The sequence below is a fragment of the Cydia fagiglandana genome, chromosome 1 (genome assembly GCF_963556715.1).
Source record: "Cydia fagiglandana chromosome 1, ilCydFagi1.1, whole genome shotgun sequence".
NCBI classification, from domain to species: Eukaryota; Metazoa; Arthropoda; class Insecta; order Lepidoptera; family Tortricidae; genus Cydia; species Cydia fagiglandana.
The window spans coordinates 15,144,195-15,161,344 of record NC_085932.1 but is presented as its reverse complement, the minus strand read 5'-3'; the positions used below and the strand labels follow the sequence as shown (position 1 = coordinate 15,161,344).

Here is a 17,150-nt window from a genome sequence, read left to right as displayed (position 1 = left end):
ATCTGCTTGTTAATTCAATATTTGTTAATCATTATTTGACACGTTTTAATTATATACATTACATTAGTATGTTTTAACTAGAAGTTTCCTCTATTAAATAACAATTCTCTAGCATCCTATGCACGTATTCGATTTATCACAAACTGGAGGATAGGCTTGCTGCGGTTGCATATTAAAGTAGAGCCCTTTATTTTTTCGCAATTAGTAGTAATTGTATAAAAAGTACTGCACATTTCCACTGCAGGTAAATTCCACTATAATTGATATGGTAAAGTGAGTGGCAGAATGATTTCGGAACTCTGAACCAACAGTAAATATATTATATTATGAACTATAAATATTGATCAATAATTCATAATTTAAGGCAAACTTGTTTATCCTTATGTTAATTAATATTAAAACAGGGAATACCCAATGACATGTTAATTGCCTACCGATCTAGTGCGCACATTTATAATTTATAAATACCTTATACCTACTAACCTATTAAGGTACATGTTACAATACCAAATCGGACTACGTATTTGACACATAACTACCAAAGATAGCGATTGTCTGTTTATGACTGATGTTGTCAACAACTCAATATGTTAAATGGTTGTCGAAAAGGCTTAAGAACCAGTACCATTAAGGCTTATACGACCGTGCTGTTCGAATATTTTTAGTTATACAATATTTTGCTGCCAACACTAATTAAGTAGATCGTTAAATATTTTGATCCCTTCAGCCTGCTTCTTTTGCAGCAAATAAATCAAAAAGTTAAAAGGCTCCTTTCGCTGTCAGTTTTACATTTTTACCGGAAATAATTGTACCAGGGTTGTCGATTCCTGAGAACTAATGGACTGCAGCGTGAGCATATTTACCTACTTTTAAAAAGGTTTTCAATAAAATACATTTAATAAAAATAAAATACGTTATAATATATGTAATACTTTTGCTTGAAATTTATAATAAAAGTTCGGCAAAGGTGCGAATTTCTTAAAATTTTGGACAAAACCGGTTCTACCGAAATAAACCAATTTTGACAGATTAAACCGCGTATACTGAAATTAAAATATATCAGTGAAAATATACGTGATATAATCCGTATATAACATAGTCGAAGACAATATTATCGTTTTTCCGTTATACTTTTTAAATTGGTAATTAAATAACTTTTATGAGACTTTTTATTTTACAGCGTAGGTATTTACAAGCAATGACGATGATATGAGGATTTACGGTCTGCCACTACATATTTATGAGACAACGAGAGATCAAACTGCGTAAATTGGGCGTTGGTTATATTTCATACTTTCACTGTTTGATAATGTCACCCCTATCGACAGTAAACAAATTAAACTATTTAATTAATTCGTAAACAAAGCCCGGTGGCTAAATGCAAACAGTAAACAGTCGATCGATTGATGTTTTAGAGTGACTTCAGACTTCGGTGTTGAGATTAACTAATCAAAACATGGCAAATAGGACAAGTTAAATTACATTTAAGTTCGCTCAAAAAGTTTATTTATTAAAATTAGGTTTGTAAAATATTGAGATTCATGATCATATGGCTTGAGCTAGTGGTACAGTAAGCTGAATGTAAGATGATTTTAAAGGAAAGTTGGAGTATCGTGTTAAATAATTATTATAGCATTCAATTCAATCATAAAACATTACATATTATTGTCATAGTTTTATAACATGAGATACTTACTGTAAGTAGTTTGGCGCTATCAACTTACGGCGCGAATCGGGATGTGAATAAGAGATTCACTAGATATGAAATAGTAAGGATTTGTGACGTTCCACGGAAAAAGGTACCTTATGGCGCCGCAATAATATTATTGCGGCGCTGTGCAACGTAAGCGCCAGCCGCCATAAGGTACATTTTTTCGTGGACCGTCACATATCTTTACTATTTCATTTATCTAGTGAACTCTAAAATTCGTTTCCCGAATCGCGCCGTTAGGAAGCAGTAATGTTCTGTCTACCCAAAAACATGAAACCACTAAACATAAGACATGTATGTCAACCGCTTGGTCAGGTGGACTAGTCCAATCTCTCAACGCCTAGTTTATTTCTGGGCGGCGCGGACGGACGCGGCGTCTTATTGAGTAATGCGTTTATGTGGCTATAATTACTACTAATGAGATAATGATATGTTTCCAGCACTTAATGGAGTTTGGAAATTTATTGTTTTATTACCATTTGTCAAATACCGATATTGCGATGTAATTAATAATCAACGCCATAAATAAATATTTTACAATGTAAAACGTTGTGATAATAAAGCACTCTCACATTTTTCAAAAGGGAGTTCTGACAGTGGCGGATTTCTTTGCCACCCTAGGCTCCAGACCCTGTAACCGCCCCTTTCTCAGCACCCATCATATTGACTACATTTTGAGTTATTTCTTGTTATCATCAGCGAATTTTTTGACAAATATATATTCATTTGTGTATCTTATAAATATAAAGATTATTACAGTAACAGAACCATGATTTTAATGGACACCATGACATGAGGATTAACTTCAGAACGTACCATCCCAGCTAACATTAGGCGCTATATATAAGGGTTAAAAGAGATCTATATAAGCGTTTAGTTTACTCCACAGGTTCTATTGATGTTCTAAAAATGTAATCTGAATTTAAACGTCCCTATGAAACGTAGTAACACCTGCAGAAGAGTCTTTAAGACCAAGTTCGGCCTGGCCAGCCACATTTGGGCCCATAACAGGCGTAATCCGTAATTTTTTGAGGTAGCCGTCATCGAAATCGATGAGGAGGACTATATATATATTATTGGCGAAGAGTTAAGTAGTTTATAGCACGCTAGTTTTGCGTAAAAACTTACATAAAGTTAATGTAAGAATGTGTCTATTATTATTAACTGATCATCAATCACGGGACCTTCGGGCGGTGTGCAAAATGAACGATTTGTCACTTATAGCGGACGCGTTAATCTAAGCTAAACTAAGCCTACATAAGCCTGGCTTAACTTCCCCAAGCCAGAGCGTTCTAGTTAGCCAAGCAATTTTAGTGATCATAGGTGAACTACTACTCTAAAATTTAATTGATATGACAGGTGTCCATTAATTTGATAGCTACTACTTAATCAAACCATTAGTTGATTGGGTAGTTAATTAAAATGTCATAGTGTGATTGTCGAGCAGCTTCAATTTTGCGCCGGAAAACTGATACGAGAATTAAACGTCTATAGTTCATCGCACTAATTAAGGTTTGATATAATGCGATTGCTAGAAAACTATAATATGAATAGGAAACTCGTACGTTAAACCGTTTGAGTTTAACATATTCCGAACACATGCACAAAGCAAACAAAATGTTTTCTGCATTTAAATAAACCCAGTCAACAATTGGGAGGCGATAAAGTTTTAATTATGAAACCGCAGGATCCCACTAAACCCGTTCATTGAATAAACAATTTCAAAACGTAACTCATGGGTTAATCAACAGTTTCAATTAGGTAATCTTAACGTAATCTTTTACCTATATAAATTAATAAAAAATAAATATTATGGGACACAGTAAGCCCAATAAGGCTTGTGTTGTGCGTACTTAAACAACGATATTATATGTAATACCTACACATATAAATAATTTGTAAATGCATAGACTCAGGATCAAATATTCGTGCACATACCACAAATCAATGCACTCACTAAGGTTTGAACCCGGGACCATCGGCTGAAATTCGATGTAGCGTTATATCGGATTCAGTATTTAAATAAAATTTGAACACATCAATTTTAAACAAATGCCTATGTGTTGTGTAACTTGTGTACTCGTTTCTCACACAACGTTCTCTTATTGCTTTTTATGTAGTCGCAGGAGCTTTTTGCTGGCCGACGTAACATATACCTATTATACTCGTATACTCCCGCTAAAGGGAAACTCGGCAAAAACTACAAAAGCTAAGCTATGTCCACGCATCACAGAATCTTCCAATCACTCTCGTATTGAAAAGGGTCTCTAGACATAAAAAGATCCAATCCTATGAACGAAATAATAGTCTGCTAACTCAAAGAATTGTTCAACGAAATATATGTTCAAGAGTATATGTAAAATTGAAGAAACATAAGAACATAAAGGGCAATAATACCTTTGTAGTGTGACCGTGGTCAAAATGGCCGGCTTTGACTTTGGCTCGAAATCGTTAGTCCCTTCAAAGGTGAGTGAAAACCTGAAGAAAAATAGGAAAGGGCCGAAATCAAAGGGCTTTTAGGCTTATTATACGGGTAGGGGGGACGTTGTTGGAAAAAATTGTGGATGGCACGTGGCGATCGGAAAGGTGCGTTACGACTGCGATAAAGGAAACATTTGCCTATCTCGAAAATATAGGTAATATTTGGTAGGAATATATAGTACGTACTTAAATATACCAGGACATCGATGAGTACCGTACGTATGTTTTGTAACTGCACGTGTTCACTTAGAAAATTAGTGAACATATGTAGGTTAAGTCGGATTAAGTTACTTTTTTAAATGTTTGTTTAAAGGACTGGGCGCATCTTGCCACAGTTTGTCAAGATTTACCGTTAAATGTTTCTTGAATTACGTAAATAAGTGTTCACATGGCTTTATGATACATCTTCCTTAACGACTTTATGACTTATAGTCTTGCTGGCTTGCTGTCCAGCTAAAGTAAGCTTAATGAGATGAAAGTCAAATTATTAAAATAAATATTAGGTAGTTAGTCTGTAGAATTTTATTCAGCGATGGTTACAACGAGTAGGTACCATATTTGTCGGACAGCTGACGAAATGGAGCAATTTAATATCAACACGTATTATTTCATGATTGAATTTATTTTTCATATATTAGTGTGTATATTTTATTCAGGTAACTATAAAATAGGTACATTTAATAAATGTAAAGTGATATCAAGCCTCCATTTTAGTGTCGTGTCAATCCCGCAGGGAGGCCGCGGAAGCTCTCGGCAATTACAATGAGTGCCACATTGTCCCCGTCGCGGCTAGGACGATTACAAGACGAGGCCAATTTAGTCAGCGTGCCATGACGTGCAGTAGTCGTATAATAGTCATCAAATCGAATATTGAAAAGTTATCTTAGTTCATAATTTTGCATTGTTATAATTTTATTTAGGTACGTAAAAGTGTGCGTTCTGTAATAATTAAGATATTTTAATGACTTTAATCATTTAACCTAGGTGTACTTTTTGTATAAATTTCTTTTAAATGTACCTACAAACAGTTTTTATATTACGTAAACAGATATTTAGAAATGATTAAGACGGACATTTTTTTTGTTGGATACCTTTTTTTGACGACACGGTGCGGTCCGTGCGACGTGGTTTGAAGCGAATAGAAAGAGCGTAAAACGTTATGGTATGCAGGTAGACAATATTAAACTTGCAGAACGTCAATGAAGATCTTAGCCAACTCGGCGACGTCGACTGGACAGGACAGAGCAGCATTTGGTGTCGGAAGCCAAGACCCACTTCGGGTCATTGCGCCACAGCACTACTACTACGTCAATGAAGAAGGTACATGCGACAGTCCCGAAATATCGGCAGCTTAAATATACAAGGCAAATATCCCGTTCTTAACAGCATTAATAAATATTTTTTTAAAACGACAATTTAAACCTCACAGGTTTTAAAATTTTCAGTAAAATTTAGTCGGTGTTTGTTTTTGGAAGTAAGCCAATGAAGAGCCAGGTTAGAGGGTCCCAAAATCGTCCCGAACTAATGGAGCGGATAAAGGGAATGAACTTCTAAATTTGTCGACGAATCTTTTTTGTTTGAAGCTTCGTATCCACTGAACTGCTTGTGCATTGAATACCTGTTCACGTATTGTGTAATCCCATCCTTTTTATCCGGGATTAGGTTGCTACAGGGGAAGCAAACAGAACGAGCATTCAGCGACGACCAAATTAATTCTAATTCAATTTTAATTCTTGTTATTTCAATGATTTTTTTCACATCAGATAAAATGATATAAGACAATATGAGAGACTCCAATATTCATATTAAGTACTTCATTTTCTCTCGCGCATGAAAAGAGGCCTTTGTCTAGGAGTGGGGGGTGGGGGTATAGTTGTGTACCGGGTGTAATTTTTAGGTGATACAATATTATTATAATGTAGGTACGAGATTTCACTCATTGGCATGATAAACTTTTGCTAGAGTAAATCTGAAATCACAAAAAACCTAGTTTCTATAAAATTGTCAAATTGAACTAGAATGGATCATCTGTTCTTTTTTGCGATTTCAGGGTTTCTTTTATAAAAAAAGTTGCTCACAGTAATGAGTACAATCGCGTATACCTATGTATATCTTGTATCACCTAAAACATTACCCGCCATACACAGCCAATACGGGGGTGGCTGATTCTATACAAGATTTAATAAATTTTCACTCATCTGTTAAATAATATGGGTGATCGCCTGAAATCAGATTGATTAATTTTATTTTATCTTGTAGGTACGTTAAAAGTCAGAATTTTCACATCATGTTACATTACAATTACATATAATGATTGAGTGGTCCCATGGTAAAGAAATTTAAATTAGGAAATGAAGTCTGTAGTAACATAATCAAGAATTCGGGCTTGATAGTATTGTCTCAATAAGCAGCTTTTACCTGCAACGAAAAGTGCAGTTAGCAGTCGACAATTAAAGCTTTTATCGAAAATGAAACTTTAGATAGAATTTTTTTGTAGCAGCGAGAGCTAAGAGAGAGAGAGAATGTGGAATCATTAAGTATTTCAGTAAATTAACTTCATAATGCAAGTTTTCTGCTGGCTACTTTGCAATTACGTAAAAAAAATCTTTTTTATACATACTTACTGCAACATTATTTCACAACAGTCGAATCTAGTTGTGCACGTGACGCGCATCTCCAAAAGTGCCAAGCGACATATTACTGGAACGGGATCGTTCGTGAATGCACCACTACCCTGTCACGTGCGATGCCAACAAATGGGCGCATAAACGTTTAACGTGACGTTCCCGGCGTTAACTGGCCGTAAGTATTGTTTTAGGGATTCGAATGTGCCAACTCTACTATGCTTACGCGCTATTATGAAAGTCAGTTCTTTAGATTCATTTAGCAATAAGCAATTGCACATACTATGAAGTAATAAAGTTTAAAAACTCGTCAAAAATGCTAGAGTAGAAGATATTCTGTGTCAATATGACTAATTGTCATTTTATTTTTTTCTGGTCTAGCTTGGGGTATAAATACGTTTTATTAACGATGTTTTGAATTTACCAACTGATGCCTAAATCACCCTAGATTTTACACTAGTTTATTTAAAAGATATAATTGTGTGTGTGGTGAATTTCATTCAATCGTTGTGCGACAAAGATCTAAAAGATTGAGTAACAAAGATCTAAATAAATACAATGTTAAAAGGACATGTACATATACTTCTAATTTAATTTATTACTCGCCCCGCCTGTCAACCTGGCCAAAAAAGCTATCAATGCAATAACGCAAAGCCGCTCGTATTACTCCAGATATTACGACCATCAGTTGGAATGCCAATAATGAAAGAGCCAAGCGTGCCCTTTTTAATTCGTCTGAGACCATCTTGCGCGTTTCATTCGGTTCGATTAGGGCTCGCCAGGGTACCGCTATGACGTGAAAATGTTGTATCCGTATTGAAAACAAAAAGTTTCTAGTAATACTAGCTTCATAAATATGACAAAACGAAATATCTAACCTCACGAGGCATTCTGATTGTAATACCAGGTTATAAATTTGATCTAGATTTAATACTAAATAACTCACGGACTACTTACAATTTCATGCGATGTAATATTTATACTTTTATTTAATCGCCACGATACGATACGACGACGACGATATTAGTTACGAATTATTTGTAAATGGAACCCTTCGCATAGAGTGGCAGTCTTGCTTGACCAAATTCTTATCTTCTATACGAATAGTCCTATACGATGCCCAGGCGGGTAGGACATTTCACAAATAACTTCACCCCTTTGAGACTCGAAACCCTCATTCTGTTCTTACGCGGCCACTTAACTGACCTCGTTGGGATGTAAGTACTTAATTAACTTGTTAGGGTTTATTTTACCAGTACGCTTTTAGATAAGATTATGTAGAAAGGTACCACTTCAATTTGTATGTGGTTATATAGAGTTTTGAAGTGTTGTATGTTTTTGGGTTTGTATTCATTATTGAACTTAGTTTAGAACTAGAAAATTGGACGGTTGGAGTGACAAGGAGCCAGATTCTGATTTTAATTTATTGTTCTGAGACTGTTATGAATTTCAATTGTCAGCTGTTAATAGTGACATTTCTGGTACATAACAAGAAATTAAAATCACAACAATTTGGATTAGGTATAGAAAAGTTTGGACGTGATGATTGTTTTGGCATTTTGAAAGCATTTGACCACAATATCAATTAATGACAAAAATTAGGAGACCATTCCAAGTTTTAGCTAGCTAGAAAATAGGTCTCTAGGTGGGTTGTAAAGCGGAAACAAAAAAAATCGTTGTCTAGATATATAAGTAGCTTATAGTAATAGACGTCAATGCTTTGCGGACTTGCTTGATGTAGGTACTGTTGTTTGACTCCATTGTGGTATTTTTAGATATTTATGCAAAAAAATGTGGTGGTTAATTCCAGAAATATTATATCATATTCTGCTTGCGCATTTAATAAATTAATTGCTTTAATTTTGTTTTAACACATTCACCGCTGAGTTACGATCGTAGCCGATAGCATGGGTTTCCCGGTATGTAGCGAAAACGCTTTGTAGAGGGTTAATGATGAATGCTGGGATATGGGAAACTAGACTAACTATGCAAATCAGTCTGTCATTAACAAAATATATTTTATCGTAACTAGGTGCTTTATACATACCTACCTATACATAATCTATATTCAATGTTTTCCATCATCCATGCGGCGCTATTCAACCAAAACGAAAATCCGCTAGATGCAATGTATAATAGAAAAATGCAATCTTCTTCGATCGCCTTACAAACGCAAAAATAATTCCAAGACCCGACGGAACGGAGTAAAATATCTACCGGGCTCCGATACACCGCTATGAAAACTCGTTGTAAACCGATAGACCACGATTTCAATCCGAAGATACGTGAACCGACTTCAATTGGAAACAGATATAACGAAATATCTATCGAAATACGAGTAGCTAGCGCCGATTCAACATGATCTCCTCACCCGCCACGCACCTTAGACATTCGGAGAATCAAAGGGGGAATTAATATAAATTGAGAGGTCTCGTTACATTTGTTAAAAGTAAGATCACATCAAACGCTTGTGAAGACTAATATCATCCTAGTAGAGTGAGGTTGTAACTCGTAGCTGGTAGAGTGTGAAGTTAGTGGCGCCCGAGTACTCGGAGGCTATTATAACAGTTTCCAATACGCTCCGAACGACTGAGGGAACGTCTTTGGGCAATTATGTGGGCAATAAATAGCAAACTTCACTGCGAGGCAACCGGGGTTAGAATTCAGAGAATAATCCTGGTAATGTTATTCACTTGGATCGATAACGTCTTTAGCCTAGCGGTAAGGTGCGACTTTCAAACCAAAGGTTGCGTGTTGGAACGCGGGCTCGTATCAACGAGTTTCTTGGCACTTATGTACGAAATACATGTAGATATTTACCGATCGCTTTCCTGTAAAGTATAACATTATGAGGGAACCGGATTAACTCAAAGGCTGTAGCAAGATAAGGGAAGGACAAAAACATTATGACCAGATTTTTTTTTCTACAATTACTTACATGCAGTTGTGAAAAGTTTGATTGAAAAATTCTTGGGGGTTCCGCAGAAAAAGGAATCCGAATTCATTTAATATGACTTTTCTCTAAAACTATTATACTTTAAATGTCTTCATCTTCAATGTCTGTCTGTGGTATCGCAGCTTTCCAAAGGATAGACCGATTTCGATGTGTGATAGAAATTGATCCAGCTGTTTGTATCGTAGAGTATCAGCTCTTTTTCATAATGATGTAAGGCTTTTAGGCAAAACATGGGTATTATGGAGTATAGCGCAGGGCCTTTTTTAATAATTAATTTCGTCATAAATTTTATAGCTTTTCTTAAAGGTACTTACTTTACAAGTACAAACTAAGCAATGCTAAACAAGTGACACAGAGTATATTGAAAAAATATATCCTCTATACGTTGATTATCTCGCATCATATAACAGGCAGCTTGACCGAACAAATCGGCTGTATAATTCTGCAAACTCGCATCTTACTCAACAGTAAAGTTGTAACAGAATGCTTGTCGGGTACACATTAAAGTTCAAACTTCAATGCAGCGCAGAAATAAGAGGCGAGTTCAGGAAAGCAGAGAAAGAAATAAACCGGACAGTTTGTACCGGCAGGCGGTCCGGTCGTTCCTTCCGGTACATTGTCTTATCCGGACCACTTGGTCGGTGATCAATCATACCCGGGTGGACGTCGTCGGCACGGCCGAATATCGCAAATGGCGTGTGTGCAGAAGTAGGGTTGCGTAACATTAAAACCTGGTAAGTTTCATATTGATACCTATGATCTCTTCTTGACAAAAATGCTATAAACTACTTTATTTTACCGTAGGACAGGCATCAACATGTCTAACTTTATTACAAGTAAGGTAATTACTAGTTAATATGCCTGAGTAATGTTCCTTTTTACCTTTTTACAGCTGGGTGTTGGCTGGGTTACCCACCTTTCTTTTTTTTTATTGTTAGCTTTTAGGACAAAGTAGACCATAAACTTTTGTCACCAATTCTCAAAATCGTGATTAAGTTGCTTTGCACTAAATAAAAGCTTAATATTCAAACAGAGTTCGTTCAAAAACGGTGCAAATATCGCCAAGTTCATTAGCTATTGTCGTTATTGGGTATGGGTATCCCTATTACGCTTCATAAGTACCTACTATTTAAGACGAGATGTGAACGTATAAAGAATGACAGATGGACGGATATTGCGAGGCTATACCTAAGTGTTCCGAATTTAATAACAAATCCTAAAAAAGTGACCGCAGTAATAAAATTATAACTATGAAGACGCTTAGACGTCCATTAGTTGTCATAGTGGTATTGCAAAAATAAGGTTGTATTTTAGTTGTAAGAAAAGCCTTAAAAATATCTACAAAAATACTCACGCAGAATAACATACCTACACTCCTAACAATAGATTTTTTCCACAAACGCATATCAGCATTAAGGGCTGAAGTCATCACGGCCCTGTAGACAAAGAAATAAAGACCGCAATATTGACTCCGAGCCGGACACTCAAGGAAATTGAAAGGTCGACCCGGGCGGTACCTTTTCGCTACATTGTCTTATCCGGCCATACATCATTTCGCCCGGTTCGCCCGGGTGATCGGACCCAGATAACCAATAATTCGTGCTACACTATTCAATGCGGTTATTTTAATAAGACTTTCGAGTAATGCCGCGTTATTTTGCAGATATATGTATATATTTAAATGTCTTTAGTGGAAAATGTATAAATCCATTATGGTCTACTGCTTATAATTATATTTTAGTCTACTACTTGATTTATATTATAAGATATAATTCAATCGTATTACTTTTTCGTGGATACCCTAATCCCATACAGCTCTACGATTTTATCGCCGACATCGTCAAAATAAAAAGACGAAGCAATTCCGAGCTTATATTCCATTATCGTCTTAAACCTGAGCGGGGGTCGATTCTGGATTAAACTTTTCTAATTTCGCACCGATGAACAGGTGCGATCGAATTTGTAACTCTATTGTAAGAAGATGAGCAATTTTGGTGGAGTCAGCTAGAGATTAGCGCCGGCCCCCCGTAATCCCAGCACCCCGAGATGTGACCCTCATATTTCATAATGGGGGCGCCCCCTCTGTCTTACACAATCCGGCTGCGGCAGATCAGAACCTGCCAAGGGGCATTTTTATGGTTCTGTTTTTATCGCTTCGATTGTCAATAAACTTGGTGAGTGAAAACATATTTAAGGAAATCACAACTTCATATTTTATTTTAAACTACTTACTTCGCTCCATTGAAATATTACGTATACCTACTTCTTTTGCATGTAAAGGGATATCAAATAACTTTATCCTTTTTTGAGGAATATACATAGTCTCGGTATGTCGATCTGTCAGTCCGTCCGCGGATATATATGAAAGCCGAAAATTAGCATGGGTATATTGGATATCCGTATAATATACAACAACACACATAAAATACGGTAACATGTCTGACGACTATTCAACTAAATATATTTTAATGTTTACCTGTTCTGAGAATTATCTCTTATACTTTTCAACTTTTAATTAACATGATTATGATGTCGTTTGCTTGTGTTAGCACGGTACAATCGGCCCATTTTAAGAGAATAGCCTGCCCCACCCTCCTTACATTCTCCGATTGGTTGATATGTTTATTAAGACCTGATCACAAGTTGGCATAGTTAAGCGTGATTTGCACTTTGGCTCGTTCCAGACGTAACTTTGACCAACTTGGAGTAACTTTGATTGTTTAATCAAGTTTGATATTGAAATAACTTTCTTGGCAATACGTGTGCTAAGGTGCATACATATAAATTATATTGTTGTTTGATTTATAATGTTAGATTACTGGTAATGCAGGTAATTTGAATTAAAAGAAATGACATTGAACAGGTAATTTACAGTTAAAACATCCGTTTCTTATGTCATTAATATTGTATTGTGTAATTTAACTATGAGTCTAAGTATTATAAAAAACAAACTCACATTTACGTTGGTATTGTTCGTTATAATCTCATTTTGGGATAACTTCCAACGTGTTAAGTAATTTATTTTGTTTTCTTTTTGGATGCAAATATTGTTTGTTCCAAACCCCTCATATTTCAAAACTTTTTGAATCAGTTTTCAATATGATATCTCCAGGAATTACACAAATATCAGTTGCTGTATAAATCAGCATCGTTAGGGTACCTATACCTATATATATACTCGTTCGTGTCACTAGATAAACATCCCAGCATTGCAGCATCTCTAGCACCTGCGTCGAGACTCGTAATCTTGGGCAGTTAAAGTTTAACGGGGCTATTACGGCTCAAGGTCACGGTGCTTTAGCGGATTCTTTTGTTTCAATTGTTAAATACATAATGGGCACAATAAAAACTTGACTTTTATAAAATGTAAGATCAAATTAAAACTTAGGTAAGGGATAACAGCTGGAGTGAGATTCTCCATTGTATCACATTTAGAGGCTTATTTATTACACTGGCGATTTGCGGGCGAGTTGAAACTGAAAGCAAGGCGAGTGCGCAGCGAGTTTTCCACGAGCGCGCAACGACTTTACCGCGAGCGCGCTACGATTTCCTCGCGAGTGCGCAGCGAGTTCGCCACGCATAGGGCTGAGAAGCCATGCGATGCACAGGATTTAATAGGACAGCTTTATTAGTGAAGCGAATAGCGAAAGCTGAAAGCTAAGCGAATTCGTCACGAGCGCGCAACGAGTTGGCCTCGCTTTTCACTCGTCCGTCCAATGGTTTCTGAGGCGTTTATAATTAAAATTCAAAATTATCCCGTCCTAATATGGTATCAAACAAGGCAAGATTATAGTGATCGTAATTTTAAGAGCTCCTGTTCGGGGGTGCCCCTTAATACGTCTAACATTAATTGTCATAATATGAATTCGCATAACAGATTATACGTTATGCCAATTTGAATTAGGAGTATTACGTTATGTGAATTAATATAGACCCCCTGTTCGGAATCCATTATCACTGTCTAAAAGGCGATCACGCTCCGCGACTATCCGCAAATTCAGTAATTTCCAATCAGTCAACAAAATCATTACTGAATATTCGATGTTTTGTTTTTGTTATTGTGTGAATAAAATACACTGCGCATTATAGAAGGGCCGTACTTTAAAATAAATACGCAAATAGATCCTACCGCTCCGCCCAACACCAACATAAAATTTATACATCTATTCTATAGTAGGTATGTGCAGATAAGTTAATTTGAGCACACCTTTCGCATACAGTTGAACTCGTAAAAAGTTATTACCTTTACAAGGGGCCCCTAAAAATGGCGTCACGTGTAATAAATCCTAAATGAATATTCAGATTTATCGCGGAATCGATGCTGTCACGTAACATTTGAGATGGCTATAAAATGTAATATGCGGGTTTATATCTTTATACAGAAAATAATGACATTTCAAGGTAAAAAAATGTTCCATGATTACTATTTAATAATAATAAAGTTAGGGCCCGTCTTGTGTGGGCGAGTCACCCTCTGCCGGAAATAAAATTGCATAGGTACCTTTTTAGGCAGACGTCAGCGGCCCGATTCGAACTTTAAGATACGTCAATTAATAGATCTAGAACGATATGGATTAGATATGTCACTGTCAAATGTGACGTTTCTTTAAACAAAAAACGTCACTTTTGACACTGACACATCTAATCCATATAATTTCTAGATCTATTAACTGATATATTTTAAAGCTCGAATCGGGTACCTAATGCGATTCGAGCTATTTTTATCGTAATAGCTTATAGGAGATAATTTTCAGTTACGATTTTCTATGATGTTTTCTTAAGATACATGAAGGTAAGTTTCTGGAACAAATACTATTGGTTTTGAAGTGGGTTTAGTAAACGCTGTTTTTAGGAATCTTATTGACAAGCAAATAGATGGCGTGATACTTAAACGGCTAATCTTAAATATTTCAAGATTACCTCTTCTTTAACTTCCTTAAGTTTCCTTGGTAATTGGATAAGAACTGAGCGCGAAGTAAATTAATCTTAATAGTCGTCATTAATTGATTTAGTACATTGATTGAATATGACTAAGCCGTTCCTTCAATTTATTTGGAGTTAACTCGAAACTCAATCAAGACCCTTTCAAGATTTTTGCGAACTATACCTATTTGTCTATTTATTTAACACAAGCCGTAGTAAACGGTTAGGTTATTAAGCAAGTAAAATCACTTCAAAATCTTTTATAGCCGTTAACCCTTTTTGATTGGCTTACGCCTAATACAGCACCCTCGTTGACTTACACCAAAAAATAAACGTAAGTCAATCAGCATAATTCTGTAAGGGCATAGTCGATATTTAGGTCGAACCATAAAACTCTCATTCGATGTGTAATAAAATAACAACACTAGAGTACCTTATAAGGATAGACATATGTAAAAACACTAATGTAAGAGTGAGAAAGCACTTTATGAATAAAAAACACTTCCAACATGTCATTGTCCTTACATGGCGCTGCGGACAAGATTCGAACCGAATAACTTTTTTATTTTATTTACTTACACAAAAATATACAGTATTTTCCATAAAACTTCGCCGATGTGCTGCTTAATTCGCCTATAAACAGTCATGTCAGTTTAATAGGCGAATTAATTCGGGCCATATCAGTCAAATACCAATAAATATGGTCACACCAAAGTCAATCAAGTACAAATTATTATGTACTCGACTTATAAATGGTTTAATCCAAATAACGACTTTTCCCAATGTAGGTAGGTTTTAGTTATAATAATAACGTGAAATTTTAAGTTGACCAACCAAATGAACCAATGATAACATTTGCAATAACCGTCGAGTTAAGTTTTATGTCGGGTTTATTTGAACAAGGTCCATGAATACGAAATTATCTCGTATGGTTATTAAGTTTGCGCGAGTATACAATATAATCGAATTCACATGCTACGAGCTCTACGCCCGTAGACTTCGAGGGCTGCTACGAATTGTCTCGTATTTTCACATGTTTTTAATAGACTCTTTGTGTGATTTGATGATTTCCTTTCTCTTTTTCATAAATGGTTAAATTAGTTAATGCAGTTTCAAAGGATAAAAAATATAGTAGGAACATATTTCTTTTTAGACATAACATTGCTATTAAAAATTCATTATCATGGTTATACATATTTCGTTTTGGACATTTGTCGTGCGACGATACATTTTCATTCAATCAGGACCTCATTTTATTACAATCGGCATCATTTTTGCGGAATCCAGCACAAATTATGCTAAAAAAAATATATATTATCAATTAAGATGAGCAAAGTTACCTCAAATTATGTAAAAAAGATCGTCATGTTGTGCAGGATCAATTCTGAAGCACCGGCATTTTCGGCTGACTTCAGAATTAGTTAACCAAGATTTGATATTCGATGTTTTTGAATTTCCTCAGTAAGAAATTTTACTTTAAAATTTGTTTGTTAAAGGAAAAGTAAATAACAAGGCGTTGTTGTAACGTAGCTAGCAGGTGCTTGCAAGTAAAGTTTTTTTCTACTTGTTTAACCTTTCTGTCGTATTCGAACTTCAAGATATTCACAAGAGACGACACGTACTAGATACGTTATAGTTTAGATATCAACTAGTTCTCTTTTGCAGCGCAATTCGGGCAATCAATGTCACTTTTACGTTAGATAGTGTAAGATATCTATTAGATGTGAATTAGATCTCTAAGTCATATCCTGTGGAAATCGTTCAAGAGTATCTCCAGAATCGCGCAAATGTCAAATTTGACAGGTTAGATCTTGAACATATCGTTATCGTATCTTGGCGATGTCTAATAGATGTCTATTTCATAATCCGAATCGGGCCCTTTGTCTATTACAGGCGGGGAAATATTCCATATTTCTGCTTTTTTATTCATCTATTTTTAAATTTTAGACTTGCTGACTGTGACCTAAAGGCCATCGACCTTGGTGAAACTAGCCACACGCGTGAGGCACATAGTAATTGACTAATTAGCTTACATCGCGCACCTACCTAATTGCTTATATAATTACAAGGCAGCGCTTTCATGCGAGCGACAAGCGGGACAATTTGGAAGTGTTAAAATAAATATTGCGTTATTTTAACACTTCCAAATTTGACACCATACCTATAGGAGTTTACATATAAAAACTTTAATTTATACTATACTAGCTGTTGCCCGCGACTTCGTCCGCGTGGAATCTTATCTTCAACATTTTACATCTTTAGTACCTATATTTTTCATATCCAAGCGATGTTGAAATTAAGTACTTTTCTTTTTTAGCAAGTTGTATGAAGTTTTAAGTCAAGTGGATTTTGATGTTGGTTGCTGAAATTACTTTTCTTGTATTCTCATAATAGGTACCTATGTCCTTATACAAAGATTCGTTCCGCACTCACAAAATATTTGATCTCCATACCA

At 35.7% G+C, this 17,150-nt stretch overlaps 2 protein-coding genes across 15 annotated transcripts in view; one reads left to right on the top strand and one right to left on the bottom strand.

Moving 5' to 3' along the window:
• The window catches only part of LOC134665706 (CUGBP Elav-like family member 1), a 385,067-nt gene that overhangs the window by 105,380 nt on the left and 262,537 nt on the right, over nucleotides 1-17,150 (bottom strand). The gene's annotated exons all lie outside the window — the stretch shown is intronic.
• LOC134665897 (mesoderm induction early response protein 1) overlaps nucleotides 1-17,150 on the top strand; it is a 242,434-nt gene that overhangs the window by 151,537 nt on the left and 73,747 nt on the right. The gene's annotated exons all lie outside the window — the stretch shown is intronic.